Source organism: Dasypus novemcinctus, chromosome 7 (assembly GCF_030445035.2).
Source record: "Dasypus novemcinctus isolate mDasNov1 chromosome 7, mDasNov1.1.hap2, whole genome shotgun sequence".
Classification (NCBI taxonomy): domain Eukaryota; kingdom Metazoa; phylum Chordata; class Mammalia; order Cingulata; family Dasypodidae; genus Dasypus; species Dasypus novemcinctus.
In genome coordinates this window covers 133372031-133390422 of record NC_080679.1, presented here as the reverse complement: position 1 = coordinate 133390422, position 18392 = coordinate 133372031, and the positions used below count along the sequence as shown (strand labels likewise).

Below are 18392 nucleotides of genomic sequence, written 5' to 3'. Positions count from 1 at the left end.
TCGGCTGGGTGGTGTCCAGGCTTCTCCTGGGGTCCCAAACCCTAGAAGATTTTTTCCAGGCCATTTCTGCCTGTCCTCTAGCTATTTTTCTGGGAGGGAAGTGAGCCTTGTGTCTCTCTAATCCACCATCTTCCTGGAAGACCAGATTTTTTTTTGAGTCCCTGTTTTCAGTCCTTTTGGGTGCATACCTCAGAAAAGGATTGCTGGCTCACATGATAATTCTATACTTAACTTTCTGAAGAACTGCCAAACTGCTTTCTGCGGCAGCTGCACTATTGTACATTCCTACTAACAATGATGAGTGTTCCTATTGCTCTCCAACCCTTGTTATTTTCCATTTTTTAATAGGAACCGTTCTTTTTTTTTTTTTAAAGATATACTATTTTTTAAAATTTTATTTCTCTCCCTTCCCCCCAGTTGTCTGCTCTCTGTGTCCATTTGCTGCGTGTTCTTCTTTGTCCGCTTCTGTTGTTGTCAGTGGCACCGGGAATCTGTGTTTTTTGTTGCGTCATCCTGTTGTGTCAGCTCTCCGTGTGTGCAGCACCATTCCTGGGCAGGCTGCACTTTGTTTTGCGCTGGGCGGCTCTCCTTACGGGGCGCACTCCTTGCGCGTGGGGCTCCCCTACGCGGGGGACACCCCTCCAACTTTGTTCTTATTTTTGAAGATTCTTTTGGCTACTTGTGGCCCCTTGCAATTCCAGATAAATTTGAGGATCAACTCTTCCTTTTCTGCAAAAAAGGCTGTTGGGTATTTGATATTGATTGAATTTAATCTGTAGATTAATTTCTAATATTGATATTACGTCTTCCAATCCATGAACATGAGATGTCTTTCCACTTACGTACATGTCCTTTAATTGCTTTCAGCAGTGTTTCCTGGTTTTCAGGGTACAAGTCTTTCACTGCTGTGGTGCTTTGAAGTTGTACCCCAGAAAAACAAGTTCTTAAATCAAATCCATCCCTGTGGATGTAGACCCATAGTAAGCAGGACTTTTTGATGAGGCTACTTCAGTTACGTGTGACCCACCTCTTTCAGGATGGGCTTAATTCTCTTACTTGAGTCCTTTATAAGTGGAATGAATATATATATATGTGTGTATATATATATATAGAGAGAGAGAGAGAGAGAGCGCCACAGAAGCTGGGAGCTGAAAGCAACAAAACCAGGAAGAGAAGGGAGAGGCCAGCAGACACCGCTATGTGCCTTGCCGTGTGCAGAGGAGGCCGGGACTGCCAGCAGCACGTCTTCAGGCAGAAAACATCACTTTGCTGATAGCTTGATTTGGACATTTTCTTGGCCTCAGCCATAAGCAAATAAGTTCCTGTTGCATAAACGAGCCATTTCACAGGTATCTGCTTTGAGCAGCCTAAGAAACTAAAACAACCTCTTTGGTTAATCCTTTCCCCTAGATGCAGTTGTAAATGTCATTGTTTTCTTTTTTTTTGCAAGATTTATTTTATTTATTTCTCTCCCCTTCCCCCCTGCCCCAGTTGTCTGTTCTCTGTGTCTATTTGCTGAATGTTCTTCTTTTTGTCTGCTTCTGTTGTTGTCAGCGGCACGGGAATCTGTGTTTCTTTTTGTTGCGTCATTCTGTTGCATCAGCTCTCCATGTGTGCGGCGCCATTCCTGGGCAGGCTGCACTTCCTTTCGCGCTGGGCAGCTCTCCTTACGGGGCGCACTCCTTGCGCGTGGGGCTCCCCTATGCGGGGGACACCCCTGCGTGGCACAGCACTCCTTGAGCGCATCAGCACTGCGCATGGGCCAGCTCCACATGGATCAAGGAGGCCCGGGGTTTGAAATACCTCCCATGTGGTAGACGGACGCCCTAACCACTGGGCCAAGTCCGCTTCCAAATGGCATTGTTTCCTCAATTTCCTTTTCAGATTGTTCATTACTTACACAGAGAAACACACCTGGTTTTTGCACAACCCAGTTCGGGAATCCCGTGGGGGGTGGGATCCGAGTCCTAGTCTGGGCGGGTCTGTCTGGTTACCAGGAGGGGACACTTAACGCCACCAACAGCGCTTGCCCTGTAGGAGGGCTCCCTCCAGACTCCCTCTCTCCTTCCCGCTCTCCTGCTCCTCTTTCCCCAGATCTTCGGACCCATTATGCCCGGAATGCTGTTGGGTCCCCTCCTTGGGAGAGGCTGATCCTGGAACGGGTGGTCAGTACCGTGCAGTCAGAGCAAGGGCACTGGCCCCTCTGGTGGGCCTGGGGGAGGCTTCCTGGGTGGGGGAGTCTCCAACCAGGTCAGGAAAGACGAGCTGGAGCCGGGCAGACAAAAAGGGGCGGGTGCTGGCTCAGACAGAGGGTCGAGCCTGGGGGCAGGGAGAGAAAACAGCATGCAGAGGCTTGCAGGGGGCCTGGCCTTGGGCTCATGGACTGCTGTAAGATATTTGGAATTTATTCTAAAATCCCTAGGGAAGACAGCGCAGGGCAGGTGAGCGAAGTGGCTGGAGGAACAGCTTAGAAAACCTGTCCTGGACACTGGGGTGGGAGGGTTGGAGGGGCAAGGCCAGGGTCAAAGAAGTCGATGCAGATGAGACCACAGGGTGGAGACGAGGCCTCCAGGGAAGGGCGTGTTGGGAGGCGGGGCTCACCAGGGCCTGAAGATAAGGGTGTGGGCGTTGGGTGCCCCGGCCAGGGCTGGTTAGTGGTGTTGGCTGGGGTTGGTGTAGACCGAGTGTGCAGCAATGGTTCACTTGCTGCAGAGCACTGTGGGAGCTTGGAGCTCGGCCGGACCTCCTCGGAGCATCCCTGGAACACGGCATCCTCCTGGCTGCCAAAGTGTCCCCGCCTGGACCCTGGGGGAGGGTGGGCCCAGGCCAGCTCGTCTTTCCAGCTCGCTCTGCGCTGCTGGGCCAAGATCCTGCTTGCTGCTGGGGAGCGGCTTGGCCCCTGCGGGGGACTTGGGGGCCAGGCTTCAGAATGGGCAGGTCAAGGTTTCCGTGCCAGGCACCCCTTCCTCCACCCCCCGGGCAGCTGCAGCTGCAGCTGCAGTTCAGGAGGCCCCAGATCTGGGCCCCACGAGGGGCAGAGGCTTCTTCCACAGTGTCTATGTGTGAGCATCTACTAAAGTGTCTTCACAACTTCCCCCTTCCCTCGGGTTTCTCTCCCACTGGTGGAGGTCATGGCCACGGGCAGAATTTGATGTTACTGATCACAGGCAGCTCCCAGGGGAGCGTGCCTCTCCTGGCAGGCACGTGGGCTCCCCACAGGCTCACACGCGGGGTTTGCTAAACCATCCACCTATGGGCGGCCGCAACCACAGCACAGGCTTGTGTTGGGATGCCCTCCACACCCCACCCTCCTGGCCCAGCCGCGGGGCGCTCCGCCTTCACTCTGCCAGGGACACAGCCCAGCTGGGCTTCCGAGTTCTTAAAGCCTGGTCCTATTCGTCAGCTGATCGATTGGGGGAGGCACCTGCCTGATGAGTTAGACTGGGGCAGGCCTTCCTCTCTCCCCACCTCAAAGCCGTTCTCAGGGTGGGGTCGTGGAGAATCAGGGCGAAGGAAGAGCACGAGATGCTTCTGGGTTCCCGAGGGAAACCCTGGCCCTGCTGCCCTGGAGCAAACCCTGGGAGCAGGCAGAGGCCGAGAGGAACCCCATCCAGGCCTGGGAGCATCCCCCGGTCCTCGTGGAGAGGCAGGAGGGGCTCCAGGAGCCAGAGGGCGCCCTCGGCCCCCGCATGGAGGGAGGAGCCACGCTGCCCCATCTGTCTGTCCACTCGCCAAGAGGGCGCCCAGGCGGGTCGCCCGAAGCCCAAATCCCGAGGAGCCTAGGATGTGTCCGGTACCCTGGCACAGCCCCGAGGCGCGGCTGTGGAGGTGACAACCGCAGAGAGCGGAAGGAGCAGGCCACCGGGGAGGGAGGCACTGAAAGAAGCACCCAGGACGAGAGCCCCTTCCGTGTCCCCAGTGCCACACACTGTGCACTCCAGGAGAAATGGGGGGGGGGGGGGGCGGCGAGGGACCCTATAGCAAAGTAAGGGTTTGACCTCAAAAAGTGAAGAGCTGTGGATCGAGATTTGTCCCCTCTACCTATGAAGGCATGGATTTCCAGCCATTTCTTTTTTTTTGTTTGTTTTTAAGGAAGCATTGTTGTGTTTTGTGGGCAGAACCCATTGAATCGGACATTGTCAGCTGTTTACTTAGAATGAACAAAACCTATTATGTTCTGTGTCCTCCTCTGTAAAAATGCAAAATGCAAGAAACATGATTTCATTGCAAGAGTGACACTGGCCACCTGCCCTCTTGTGAATGCACGTCCCTGTCTGAGCCACACACCCGAGGCCTGAGGGCCAGCGGGTCGGGGCGCAGCCGTGGACCGTGCTTCCCCCAGCTCCCGTGCAGGGACTAGGTGGGGGTGGTAGAAGCTGGCTTTAGAAGCAACCCAGGTTAGCAGAAAGCCAACTGGAAGGTCAGACCCCTACCCGATGCAGCAAATGTCAGCGGGAGAGAGGGAGGAGGGGACAGGCGAGGGCAAGGGTGAACAGACCGAAAGGCAGGAGACCATGGACAAATGCAGTGACCCACGGAGGAGACAGAGGGCCAGGCCAGTCCTCACCCTCCCGGTGCCGAGCACCTGCCCCCACCCTGGGACGGCCCCGCACAGTCCGTTTCAGGCCAACATTCAGTGTGCAATTTGCTGAGCACCTGGTAGGACCTGGCGTCGTGGAGGATAGTGGGGGTCAGAACTAAGCAGCCCCAGTCCTGACCCCTCAGGGGCCCTCAGGGGAAGGTTCTGTTTTCAAAGGAGCAGCCCATTTGCAGCCTCCACAGGGACTCCGCATTTCTTAACAGGAAATGACCCCCCAGCCCCCCAATGAGAGCACCTCTGTCCCCGCCTCTGATCACCACAAGGCAAGGAGCACGGATTCATGAACTGTCAGAGTTAAAAGCTGTGGTGCTGGTGGAGGCTGGCTGTGTGAGAAAGGCAAGCACAGGGCTCTGGGGAGTACCGAGGAGGGTCCCTTAACCTGGCCTGAGTGCATGGGTCAAAGAAGCCGCTCGTGAGGAGGTGCCAGCTTAGCTGGGTCTGTAAGGATGCGGAGGAGACGCCAGCACCCGGGGGAGAAGAGGAGACTCAGGTGTGTCCAGTGTGTGTGCACAGTCTCTAGGGAGCTCCCAGTCAAGGCCAGAGGACATGTCCAGGCCTAGCTGGGCATCTGGAGTGTAGACATGTCTGCTGTAGGGCGGGGCAGCCCTTTCCACCCAGGTATTGATTTACATAAATACATATTTTACACACACAAACACACACACACATATATAAAATGAACTTGGGGTGGAAGAAGAGGTGAGAGCAAAAAAAGATCAAAAGAAAAAGAACTGCAAGAGGCTTCTGAGAACTGATCATAAGGAAAGGAGGAATCAGGTATGCTCTGGGCGAGTTCCAGTTGCTCCACATTCTCACGACATTTGATGTTGTCAGTCCTTCTAATTTAGGCACTCCTGTGAGTGTGTAGTGTTAGTTCACTGGGGTTTTAATTTGCACTTCCCTGAAGTCTGACGAAGTTGAAGTATCTTCTCTTGTGCTTAATTGACCATTCATGTGGCCTCTCTGGTGAAGGTTCTTTTCAGTTCGCGCGCCTGTTTTGTTTTTGCTTTTAATTCGATTGTTTTTTTTGTTATTGAGTTGGAATTCTTTTCTTTTTCTTTGCTCTATTTATTTAAATGTTACATTAAAAAAAATAAGAGGTTCCCATATACCCCCACTCCTATAATGGTCCTCTATATATGGTGGCTATGGCCCTTTGTTCGATGTATGTGTTGCAAGTCCGTTTTATTTGAATGGATTACCTCTTCATTTTCATGATGGTATATTTGGAAGAGTAGGCTTTTTAAATTTGAAAGCAATCCCATTTATTGACTGTTAGTGGTAGTAAAATCTGTGACAAATAGACCAAAATTCAGAAGTTCACTTGCTCAACCAACCTGTGCTTACACAGTCAGTCTCTTTCCAACTTTTCACTGTTTTCTGCACCGTTGGGAAGAACATCATTGTGCTCGGGACTGTGCTCTAAGGAGAGAGTCTCAGGTGAATCTCAGGATGCAAACACTCCTGAGGCTTTTGTTATACGCCATGAGATTCCTTTCTAGGGGAATCTAGAATTCCTTTCTAGGGGAATCCGTGCATTTGCACGGCTGTCGGCAAGTGGGTACAATAACTTGCCATTGAAGCTGTTTCAGGGGACCAGCTGGTCCCCTTGGTGATCCCCATAGCCTGCTAGTTTGTTTGCATGTAGATGAACCCTTAGAAATGCTTAAAAACGTACCTGCACAAACTTGCTGCCACTCTTCATTTAGCCAATTCTTTTTTCATAGATCATATAAGGAGGATTATTCTAAGTTCCCAGTGACCAATTCCAAAGAATGGAATCTAACTTCTGTGGGGACTACGCTGTGATCTGTTGAAGAAGGAGAGCTGGGAAAAGGGCTCTTTGCTCTTCTGTGCCTCTGTTTACCCATCTGTAAAACTGGCTGCCACTGACTCTACACTCTTACCTACTGAGTCTCACCAGCAATCAGGGGCCCACACGAGATTAACTCAGAGACGCTGGATGTCGTAATCATCACTCCCATGTACTGAGCCACCATACTGAGCCTGGGCCAGGGAATGCCCCATGTCACTTCTTATCCTTAACCACAGCCTTAGCTGGTGAGTACTATTGCTCCATTTAAAGGATGAGGGGCAGTGACTGGGCCAAGGTTACACAACTAGTAATGGCAGTCAGGCTGTAAAGCCTGTGTTGCTGCTACTGCTGTTTCTCTGTCTCCTGCCTTGTAGCCACACCACAGAAGGCACAGAGGTCAGCAGAGATTTAAAGATCTGAAGGAAAAAACGCAAACAAGATGGTTATCTTAAAAATGTGCTCTCGGAGACGAAATCTTCCTTTTACTGTAGGCACAAGTGACTGTTTAACCTTTTGCTGGAAGCTTTAGAAATACCGTGGGAATAGCTGGAGGTCCAGTTGGAGTTGGGCTAGTTGGAGGCCTGGTGGAGTTGGGCTAGTTGGAGTTGGGCTAGTTGGAGGCCTGGTGGAGTTGGGCTAGTTGGAGGCCTGGTGGAGTTGGGCTAGTTGGAGTTGGGCTAGTTGGAGGCCTGGTGGAGTTGGGCTAGTTGGAGTTGGGCTAGTTGGAGGCCTGGTGGAGTTGGGCTAGTTGGAGTTGGGCTAGTTGGAGGCCTGGTGGAGTTGGGCTAGTTGGAGTTGGACTAGTTGGAGGCCCAGTTGGAGTTGGGCTAGTTGGAGGCCCAGTTGGAGTTGGGTTAGTTAGAGGCCCAGTTGGAGTTGGGCTACTTGGAGTTGAGCTAGTGGGAGGTGCAATTGGAATTGGGCTAGTTGGGGTTGGACTAGTTGGAGTTAGATTGGTTAGAGGCCTACTCCACAGGCCCCTCCTGGTAGACCAGGATCCTGGATCAAGACTGGAGCTAAACATCTGGGTCAGTAGGCTTTGTGGGTCAGGAGGGGAAGATGGGGAGAGATTGCCTTTGAGAAGATCTTCTGGAAGATCACTCTCCCCTCTCTAAAAGAATCACTGAGGGGCCATCTGGAGAGGCCGGAGAAAAGGTTGCTAGACATCAGTGCTCAGGCCCAGTGCGAGCACAGATTGTGAATTGCATTCATTTTGTCCTTAGCTGCTTTTCCAACTTTATTCTTACTCCTACCCTTTAAACTTATCCACTGCTGATTTGTGCCCACAGTTTTAGGCACTCTTTCTTAATCCCATCAAATAGGTAGAAGTTCTCAATCGAGACTCTAACTTGAAGATACTTTTAGCGTTAGGGATTCATTAAGGTTGCCTCAGAAGGACATTATTATGATAACAGTATATTAATCATGACTTTTCTGGTTGCAGCTGACCTCAAATTGACTTCAGCAAGAAGAGGACGTATTGCTCAAGTAGCTGAATAATTGCATGTGTGTGTGCCTGTGTGTAGGGGTGGAATCCAGGCATGGCTGCAAGGAAGTTCTCAAGCAATACTGCTAATTCTCTCTGACTCTGTCCCCTTCTCTTCCTCTCTTGACTCTTGTCGACCCCATCTTCTAGGCAGGATCTTTCTGAGTGGTCAGCAAGCTGGCCTCTGCTGACTCTGGACTGACACAGTCCCAGCTTAGCAGCCCTAGCAGAAGGAGGAACTCTAGCCTCTTACAAGCACAGATCAGTCCAGGGAAGACTCTTGTTGGCTCTGCTTGCAGTTAGCCTCCCTGAGCCGACTGCTCTGACCCAGGGTAGGTGCCCTGTATGTGGAGGGGACAAGGCAGGGCCTTGCCAAACCACACCAAGAAACCAGCATAACCAAATGTAGAGCGCCTGCCACCCAGGAGGCAGAGCCACTGTTTACGGTCTTCTCCAGTGTGCCAGGGCCTCAGTGGAGCCCCAGAATAATGCCTCTGGAAGGGCGAATGCCCTCCTGGGTCTGCCTGCAGGTCCTCTGCATGCGGAGCGGGACAGCCCCTGCCTGTCCCTGTAAGAGGGGACGCGTGATCTCGCCAGAGGGAGGCACCGTGCCGATCTGTCCAGATGCCCATCAGGGCAGCGCTCCCTGACCCCAGCTCAGGACCTCCAGTTATGTGCCCTTGGGTAAGCCCATCCTATCCAGCCTCACTTTCTCCAGCTATAAAAGGATGGCAAAGTCCTGCTTCAGTTGAACACAGGATTATATTGCCAGCCAAAGAGCAAAAGCAAACTCTTAGGAGGAGGAGGCAGTGGCTTGGGCTTCTTGCTCAGCTCTTGGATGATAGACGGAAAACAGGGCCCTGCTCTTCTCTCCAGGGGCCCGCTGCTCGCCTGGGCTCTGCGTGGCTTAAAGACCTCACGTTTAAACGTGGCGGGTCAGCGGGCACAGCTAGGCCATCGCTCTCCCGCTCGCTGTATCGTTTCTTTCTACTCTCCCCCATTGTGGTTTTGTCCCAGGGGATAGTTTCCTGATTTCAACTAGAGCCGTTCTTTCTGCTTAACAAAAGAGTACATGTACAAAAGTTGGAAAATAAAAAAGGAAGCAGGGAAAAAAATTACCCCAATCGTTTTATCCAGGGATACCAACCACATTTTGGATTTGGACCCATGTTATAAACTGTGTAAAATGCAATTTCATATCTCACATTCTTCTATCAACATCCTGTCACAGGCATTTCCTCAACATAAAACTCTCCATGAACTTTATTATTTTGGTGAACATTTAGTGTATGGCTATGCAATAGTTAATCATGCAGGTGGTAATTTTTAGGTGCTTTCTGTTTTGTATTATTATAAAGAATGTGAGGAACATCTGTGTGGATAAAGATTTGTTGAGGTTTTGAATTGTTTCCTAGACTTGGGATTATAAGGTTGAAGGATATGAATATTTCACTGATTCTAAATACATATTGCAAGATTGCTTTCCAGAACTTTTGAATATATTTACACTCCTGGAGCAGTATGTGAGAGTACCTGTCTTTCTAGTTTCATTAAGAAGCATAATTTAAAAAACGATTTGTTGATTTGATAAGTAGGGGCAAAAATAGTAATTCATTGATTCAATGAACATTTATTTCTCTTAAGACTGTACTTTTAAACCTTTTTATTGTCCATGTGGTCATGGGGTTTGGTTTTGTGATATATGAATATGATTCAAGCATTTTTTCTCATTTATTTTTTTCATTAAAGGAGACCTTGACTATGTCATTTAACTAATCTGTGTTTATCAGTGTATCTTTCTGAACACAAGAGGAACAACTGAGTTAGCAGTTGGAATTAGATGAAGTAAAAGTGCCTGAAAAAGAACATTTTAGGGACAGTGTTTCCATAACTAGTTAAATTGCCTTTTTCTGTTCTTTTATTTTTGTGAATTTGAAATAGTTGTTAAAAAGATTTCTTTACAAAATGGAAATAGCTGTATTTTTTCTAATAAAATAAATAATGGATCATTTGGGTTAAAAAAATCAGATACTAAAGAAAATTTTAAAGAAGAAAACAAAGATTGTATTTCCTACTGCTTGGACTTAACTTGTATTAACGTTTTTGGAACATTTCCTTCCAAACTTCTCTGTGGTATTTTATTTATTTTTAATTAATTTATTTATTTTTATTTCTCTCCCCTTCCCCCACCCCCACCCCAGTTGTCTGTTCTCTGTGTCTATTTGCTGCGTTGTCTTCTTTGTCCGTTTCTGTTGTTGTCAGCTGCACGGGAATCTGTGTCTCTTTTTGTTGCGTCATCTTGTGTCAGCTCCGTGTCTGTGGCACCATTCCTGGGCAGGCTGCACTTTCTTTCGTGCTGGGTGGCTCTCTTTATGGGGTGTACTCCTTGTGCATGGGGCTCCCCTACGCGGGGGACACCCCTGTGTAGCACGGCACTCCTTGCGCGCATCAGCACTGCGCATGGGCCAGCTCCACACGGTGAAGGAGGCCCGGGGTTTGAACCATGGACCTCCCATGTGGTAGGTGGACGCCCTAACCACTGGTCTAAGTCTGCTTCCCGTATTTTTATTTTTAATTAATGAAAATAAAAAAATTAATTTTTATGTACCCCAGCACTAATATTTTTTATTTTATTATATCTTCCAATGCTTTTGTACTTAGAAAAGTCTTTCCTATCTAGAAAAAGGATAAAATTTGATCTCTTTAGAAATAGCTGTGCTTTTGTTTTTTATTATGAAGCCAACATAATATACTGCAGGATATTTAGGAATTAAGGGGGAAAAAGTCAGCCCTAACCTTTACCTTAATAAATCTATATATTTTTAAATGCTTGGTTCCTTCCAATCTTTGAGCATGAGCATTGATTTTTATTTTTATGTGGTTTCAAGTGTAGCACTTGCACAATTCCCTACCTTTTCATTAAGAATAATACCATAGGCGCTATGTCCACACTGCTGCGTAATCTCCGTAATGGTTGTTTTTCTGGCTCCCCAGTGGTCTCTCCGGCCCCTGCGCTGTGACACGGCTGACCCTATCCCTCTCCACCTGCAGCTAAGCGGCTTCCACTTTTTTTTGCCAAGCGGTATTTTGAAACACTAAAGTCCAGCGCAGCAGAATCTCCCACTGTTCCCAGGTGTCTGATGGCTCATTTCCTCCTTCCCTCCGTGGAATGTTGGGAGAAACTGAGCCCAAAGAATGCCCAGAAAAACGACCGTGGACCAAAAGGAGGAAAGAGACTGTGAGGGTTTGGAAGCATGTTGGCTTTTAGGAAGAAAGCTGCTGTCGAACTCAAGCTGCTGCTGTTTACGTTCTGCTTTTGTAACATGAGCTTATAATAATAGCCATTAGAAATGTCACTTAACTAATCTGAGTTCATCTCTGGATCTTTCTGAACACTAGAGGAACAACTGAGTTAGCAGTTGGAATTAGATGAGATGAAAGTGCCTGGACAGAAATTTTTAGGAGTGATGCTTCCCCAACTTGATGAGCTGCCTTTTTCTGTTATTTTTTTTGAATTGGAAATAAAGTTGTTTTTTTTAAAAAAATAAAACAAATAAATGCCTTCCACCAATGCAGTCCCTGGTGCTTTTCTGGGAGGGAATTGCCTGTAACTGTGGCAGGAAGGCCGGGGTCTGGATGCTGCCCTCTGCTAGCCATGTGACCTTCAGCAGGGACGGAACCAGTGGCCTCAGCCAGTCTGCAGATAGGGATAATGACAGGCTACTGGAGGGAGGGACGAGATCAAGGCCCCTCCGTGTTTAGTGGAGCGAGAAGAACCAGCAGGGGTAGCCAGGAGCTTTGCAGGGAAGAGACACCTGGCTGCAGGAACCCAGGAGCAACTCTTTTGCCGGGGCCTGTTTCCCCATTTGTATGAGGGGCCTCGTGTCTGCAAAAGAGCCCCTCTGCTTTTGGCATTTTGGGGTTGAAGGCCTCCTGCAGGATGCCCCCTGGGAAAACCCCTGCCCATGGAGAGCTCTGCCCCTGCCCCCTCACCACCCTCACAACCGCCCGTGGTTCAACCCACCCCACCCTGCCTGAGACCCCTACAGAGCCAGGCTGCATGGGCAGTGCCTGGTGCCTGCTTGAGTAAGCTACGCCCAGGCCAGTGCAGTCAAGGGCAGTGGCACCCTTCCCAGCCCCTGGCAGGTTTGGGGGCTACACATACTCATCCATGTAGCCTCCACTGCCAATGGCACACCCGGTTAGCGACAGGCTTATCTCGCCTATGAGTGATGACCATTGATCACTTTCTTTCTTGCACCCACCAGGAGAGACAGGCCAGGGTTCAGTGGTTAGCAGTCTGGGGGGTGGAGGCGCAGATTTACTCCAGGCCTTTCTGGGCCTCATCTGTAAAGGGGGATCTTAAAGATCCCACCTGAAGGTAGATGCTAAGAAGGAGCTAATAACGCCTGTCGGTCTGCCGCCCGGCACCCAGCAAGTGCTTGGTGACGTTGTTATTTTTAATAAAAATTATTAGCAAACTGGGAGACTGAGCGCCGTCGCGTCAGGGGACTAGGCGCCGGGGAGAGAGGTGGGAGGCGCCGGGCGCACCTAGGTGGAGCGGGGCGCGCACACAGGCCGGGAGGAGGCAGGGCGTCGGGCACGGGCGGGGAGAGCCTGGGGAACCGAGGGGGGGTTCCCAACCCCCGGGGCGCCGACCGCAGTCAGTGAGCAGTGAGCTCTGAAAGCGTTACCCCGAGCCCTCAAATCCGGCCTCTCGTGCTGGGCGCGGAGGGTGACTGCACGAGAGCGGGACCAAGGCGCCAGGCCCGCGCAGTGCAGGGCCCCGGGCGGCCGCGTTAGTCCCCGCCCCAGGGCGGCGTCCCCGTGGCTTCCCGGGAGTCCCGCTCGCCGCAGCCCGTGCGCCCGCGCGCGCCGCTAGGTGCTCGCCGGCCGGGCGGTCCCGGCGCCCGGGGGTGGCCCCTTTAAAAGGCAGTGTCTTGCCCGGTGGGGGCGGACAGGGGTGGGGAGGCGCTGACCGTCGCCCGAGGCCCAGCCCCTCCCTCCGCCCGCCCCTCCCCCGGTCCCCGCGTCGCTCGCCCGCTTGCCGGGCGCACGCTCCGCCTCCGTCAGTCGGCACGGCCGTGCGGCGCGCGGCGCGGACTGGCAGCCGGGGCCGGCCGCGCAGCCGGGGCTGGGGCTGGGAGCCCGCGCGCTCGGCCTCCGCGCCACGCCGCCTCCGCCGCCGCGAGGCCCGAGCCGCGATGGCCGAGCTGGGCAGCAAGGGGGTGACGGCGGGCAAGATCGCGAGCAACGTGCAGAAGAAGCTCACGCGCGCGCAGGAGAAGGTGAGCGAGCCCCGGCCGGCCACCTGGCCCCTCCCCCGCCCCGGAGCCGCTCGTCGCTGCGCTCCGGGCGCTGTCACTCCCCACGGCGAAGCCCAGGGCCTCCGCGGTGCGCCCTCCCGGGGCTGCGTCCTGTCTCACCACTCCCGGTGGGGGCAGGAGAGGGCGCAGCTGTCGCCGCCCCCACGCCCCCGGCCTCCCCCTCTCCCGGCTGCAGGGTATTTTCGCTGCCTGTCGCCGAGAAGGGCGACCCGCTGCGGCACTAGGCGGGGGGCGCAAAGGCTAAACTTAACAACCCCCCCCCCCCCGTGGAGGACGGGCGAGGGGACGACCCCCAGCCGTCCAGGCCACCTCGTGGGAGCCGGGCGGGGCCGGGCCTGGGGAAGGCAGGGAGCCCCGCGCTCCCATCAGCGGGCCGCTGGCCCCGGGATGCCGAGGTTGCTTCGCGGGTGGCCGGCGCGCGGGCTCCAGGCCCCGGGGCGCTCCTGCCAGTGCGTCCTGGCCGCCCGCCTTCCCTCCCGGCGGCCGAAGGACGGGTCGGCTTTCCTTTCCCGAGCGCTGCCGCGGCCTGGACTTTCCGCGGGGCGGGCGGCGGCTCTGGCGCGGGAGCCCCCGGCCCCACAGGAGGGTCGAGGGGCGATGCGGGCGCCGGTAGGTCCCTCGCTGGAGTCGCCGCGCGCGGGCGCTCGACCCTGCCTGCGGCGCTCGGGAAACCGGTACTCGGGGCGCCCCGCGCGACTGCGGGCGGACGAGGGATGGGGCCGGGCCGCCCGGGCGCCCTGACCGTGCGGGAGACGCGGCGAGGGGAGGGGCACGGGGGTCCGCGCCGGGGTCGCTTCCCATCCCCGGCCACTCGGGGCCGTTGACTTGGATTACGCCAGCCCTGACGCCACTTCCCCTGCCGACTCCGACCTGAAATCTGAGATTGCAGAATCTGCTCTCCCGGCCCGGGTGGCCCTCTGCTGCCCCGCGGCGCGGCCTGACCCTCGCCCCGCCTGCGGCGCGGCCCGGTGGGCACCCGGGGACGGGCCGGCCTTCCCCGGCCAGCAGGCCTTGTGCCTGTTTATCAACACTGCCTTTTGCAGCTGGGGCCTGCGGGCTCCCCAAGGATGCAACCACGTGATGGGGGTGCGGGGCGAGAGCTTCCCTACCCCTCCCTCCCGCGGAGTCCTGCTGCTCATCCCTGTGTTTCCCGCTAGGAGATGGGCGGGGGTGCCCAGAGGGTAGGGCCTTGGGCCAGGCCCCAGATTTGGCCAGCATGGGCCTGCTTCTCCCCTCAGCCGGTGGAATTAGAGCCCGGGGGACAGCAGGTCCGGCCGAGGAGGCTTGGAATGGCGGGGGCTAGGCAGGTGCCTGCGCCCTGCCTCCCTCCCCGGCCCCACCCCACCCCATCACTGGGTAATCCCTGCACGTGCCTGGAGCTGGAAGCCCCTGGGGCCGAACCCAGGGGGCCCAGTGGGAAGCCCGGGTCCTGGGAACGAGTCCCTGCCCCCACCGCTGAAGCCCTAAGCCTCCCTGGCTCCCGGGGCCCTTGCTGTGTCTCCTTTCCCCTGCCGTGTCTTTCACGTCATTCCGGGGACAGCAGGCTTGGGCTGGGACCCCCTCCACGTAAGCGGCCATGTGTCATCGCTGACCCCACCGAGCCGCCCGCCCTCGCTTGTCGGCCCCTGCGCGCGGCCCAGCAGTCGGCTGACAGCTGGCGAGCCCTGGCCAGAGCCTGGCTTCCGGGGACAGGCGCTGCAGAGCTGCGCAGCTGCTCTGTCCCCGGGCACTGCTTCGGAGACCCCTCCCCGGGGGCCAGAGTGCCGAAGGCTATTGCCTGGACGCAGCTCCCCCTGCCCCTCCCCTCCTGCCGAGGACCTCCCTCCCAGGAAGCCTGCAGCTTCAGCCCCCTCAGCCTCTCCCCTGTGCCTGTCACAAGCCTGACGCCACTCCCCGGCCTTCACGCCGCGTGACGCTCCCTGGTCAGTGGCACAGAATCTCCTGGGCATCACCGCCGTCCCTGCCCCTGCACCTGCACGGGCTGCCCGGGTCAGCTGAATGGGGAACGGGATCCCTGAGCGGGGCAGGGGCCGAGCGGGGGTTGTTGGCATGTGTGGGGAGCCCAAAAGAAGGCCCCCGGCTCCCGCCTTGGCGTCCCTTCTCCGCGCACATGTCCACCGAGCCTCGGGGCGGACACCATGGCCAAGGGCAGCCTGCTCATGGGCGCTGTGGGCCTGGGGTCCCCATGTCCTCCTCTGCACCCCCCGCTCGGTGCCTCCCTCCATGACCTCGTCACGCTGCATTTCCTCTCCCCATTGGCCCGCCTCCCTCTGCGCGTCCTCGCCGCCACTGGCCCGGCCGCCAGCTGGTGCCTGGCATGGGCCTGTGAGCAGGCGAGGACTCTGGGGGCTGGCTTGCACCCTGCGCGCACTCAGGGATAGTTGCTGGTCCACGTGCCACGCCCCTTTGTCCTGCCCGGAGCCTCAAGTGTGCGCAAGGTGACCGCGGTCTGGCCCGCGTGGACTTTGGGTTGGAAGGTCGCCGGGCCCCGGCCCTGGCGTGAGAAGGGCCTGAGAATAAATGGGAGGCGCCCTGCCCCCGAGCGCCGAGCCGCATGGCACCTGCCCGGGGCTCGCACCCACGGCGCCGTGATGTCACCTCCCCGCTGCGCCCGGCTCGTCGGGCCCTCTGGAAATGACCGTGCCCATTTTTGGGCCTCAGGAGCGTGGCGGAGCAGAGCGCGTTCAGGGCGGAGCCCAGGTCAGATGACGGGGGATTAGAGGCTGGCGAGCAGAGTCCCTTGGGGAGGATGGGGTGACAGGCGAGAAGGGACAGCTGGGGGGTGGGGCGGAACCTGGCCTGCTCAGCCCGGAAGGCCCACGACCGGGGGGTGCTCCTGGCAGGGCCTGGAGACCATGAGCACGGGGAAGGCTCTGCGGACAGTGGCCCCAGGGCCACCCCGGGGCGGGGGCCGTGGCGGGCTTGGTGCTCGCTGACCTGACGGGGGCCGTGGCGGGCTTGGTGCTCGCTGACCTGACGGGGGCCGTGGCGGGCTTGGTGCTCGCTGACCTGACGGGGGCCGTGGCGGGCTTGGTGCTCGCTGACCTGACGGGGGCCGTGGCGGGCTTGGTGCTCGCTGACCTGACGGGTAGGCGCCAAGCCGGTATTTACAGATCCCGGCACGTGGCCCCGAGGGCTCCATTTTTGACCACAGCATTGAGTTCTCCTCCCACAATAGCCATGCGAGCTGGGGAGGCCGGGAGGGCCCCGGAGGAGCCGGTTCTCCTCCTGAGTGACCATGAGGGCCGCCACTCCACCTGGGGCCCTTCACGGGAGACGGGGCCAGCGCCACCGGGCCCCTGGTGGTGGAGAGGGGGCCTCAGCCCCTGGGCCCCTGCTCACTGGTGTCTGCACACCCGCCCGCTCCCAGGCCGGGTTCAGAGCCGCTCCCCTGCGCACAGCCCCGTCTGCTGTCCACGCTCTATCTCCGAGGTCTGCGTCCTTCTCCTCCTCCTTGCTCTTGTCCGCCCCGTGTTGCCTTTTCCTCCTGCTCTCTGGCTCTGGCCGTCTGCCTGCCTCTGTCCATCTGCCCTCAGAGCCGCGCAGGCTCTTCCCGCGCCCACCTCCAGCCTCGGCTCAGCTTCTCCCCGCACCCGAGTTACTTGCCTAGATGGATGGAAGGGTCCCGGGGCGGGCCTTGGCTCGGGGTACGGTGTTTGGGGGGCTCCGTGGATAACTGGCCCCAGCCTGTGGGCGTGGGGAGGTTGGAAGCCTTCAGGCTTTCCTGCGCTGCAGCAACTGGTTGTGTCCCTCATCAGAGAGGCCTGCTGGCCCGGGGCAGGGCCGGAGCCAGGCCGAGGCTCTTACTATGCCCCGAGGGCCAGGGTGGGGGAGGGGGGCAACTCAGCACTGCAGGGCCTTGGAGAAGGGGTGTCCCACCCGGGCGCGGAGGGGCAGGTGAGGGGTGGAGCTGGCCGGGTCTGGGGGGCCTTGGCCGCAGGTTGAGCCGCCTTTCACGGGTGCTGAGAGGCCAGCCAGGCATCTCCTCCCCCACTCCCCGCTGCCTTCTGGGTACCTGGCCTGCCCTTGCCCCTGGACCAGGAGGAGGCCCGAGACCTCCCCGGGCACCCCTCACCTGCCGTGCCCGGGCCAGGTGAGGAGAATGCGTCTGTCCCTCCCTCCGGAGCCGGCCTTGGGGCGTTCTAGAATCCTGGGTCCTGCCACCCGGGAGAGCGGGACAGGGGTCCTTGCCCGGCAGGAGCGGAGACAGCGTGGCTTGGCTGGCGACGGAGGGCCTTCCGGGGCCCGTCCTTAGCCCGTGTCCCTGGCACCTGTGTGCCGGGAAGGGGAAAGCCCCCCAGGTGGCGCCACTTGGTAAGTGCTCAGGAAACGCCCCAGTGCGCGTACCTCCCAGGTCCCCGCGGGAGCCCACGCCCCCCGGGGGTCCCGCTCCCGGACCTGCTCGGGGGTGTGTCCCTTACTGGCCTCCGCAGACAGTTAATCCCCGCTGAGCCCTCGGCTGATACGGGCTTAGGACGTTGTCCCAGCGCTGCGGTGTGCGCGCGCGTATATGCGCATTCGTGCGCGCGTGTGGAGGGGCGGCCCACGGTGGGGGCGGGTCTGGGGCTCTGGAGGCAGACAGCTCTGGGGTGCCTGTTGACCTCCCTCCGTGCTGCCTCGATGACCCTGGGAGGCGTTTCTGGGTGGACCTCAGCCCCCAGCCGAGGGCGCCGTGGGGGAGGGCGCCGTGGGGGGAGGGCGCCGTGGGGGAGGGCGCTGTAGGGAGGACGCCGTGGGGGGAGGGCGCCGTGGGGGAGGCCTTTCTGGGGACGCCCCTTGCGATGCCGCGCTTGTCCGAGGCCGCCCCTTGGGCAGATCTCCTTTTGGGATTAAAAGTGCCTAGACGAGAATGCCAACCCTAAAATAACTCAGCAGAGCAGTGGCTGAGCGCAGGCCCGGGCAGCGGGACAGCTGCCGCAGGGGTGCGGGCAGGGCCCGGCGGGCAGGGACTCTCGCCCCGTTCACTGCGGGCCATTCGGTCCCGAGCTTAGGATGGGGGAGGCACCCAGGCTGGCGCAGACCCAGGAGGGCCACCCGAAAGGTTTTCACGCCAGCAGCAGCTCTGGGGGTGGAGAGCACTCGGACTTCCCAGAGCTGGGTTGGCCCCTTGCCCACTCATGGCTAGCAGCAGTGTGCCCGTGGCAGGTCACCGGGACCTCTCTG

The 18392-nt window shown here is 57.1% G+C and overlaps 1 long non-coding RNA gene across 1 annotated transcript in view; it reads left to right on the top strand.

Annotated features, from left to right (window-relative positions):
- The window catches only part of LOC131279308 (uncharacterized), a 31793-nt gene extending 20326 nt beyond the window's left edge, over window positions 1–11467 (top strand). The window contains exon 3 of the long non-coding RNA XR_009186695.1: window positions 10897–11467. This is a non-coding gene — a long non-coding RNA (uncharacterized lncRNA). The remainder of the gene's footprint in view (window positions 1–10896) is intronic.
- Window positions 11468–18392: the final 6925 nt, after the last annotated feature.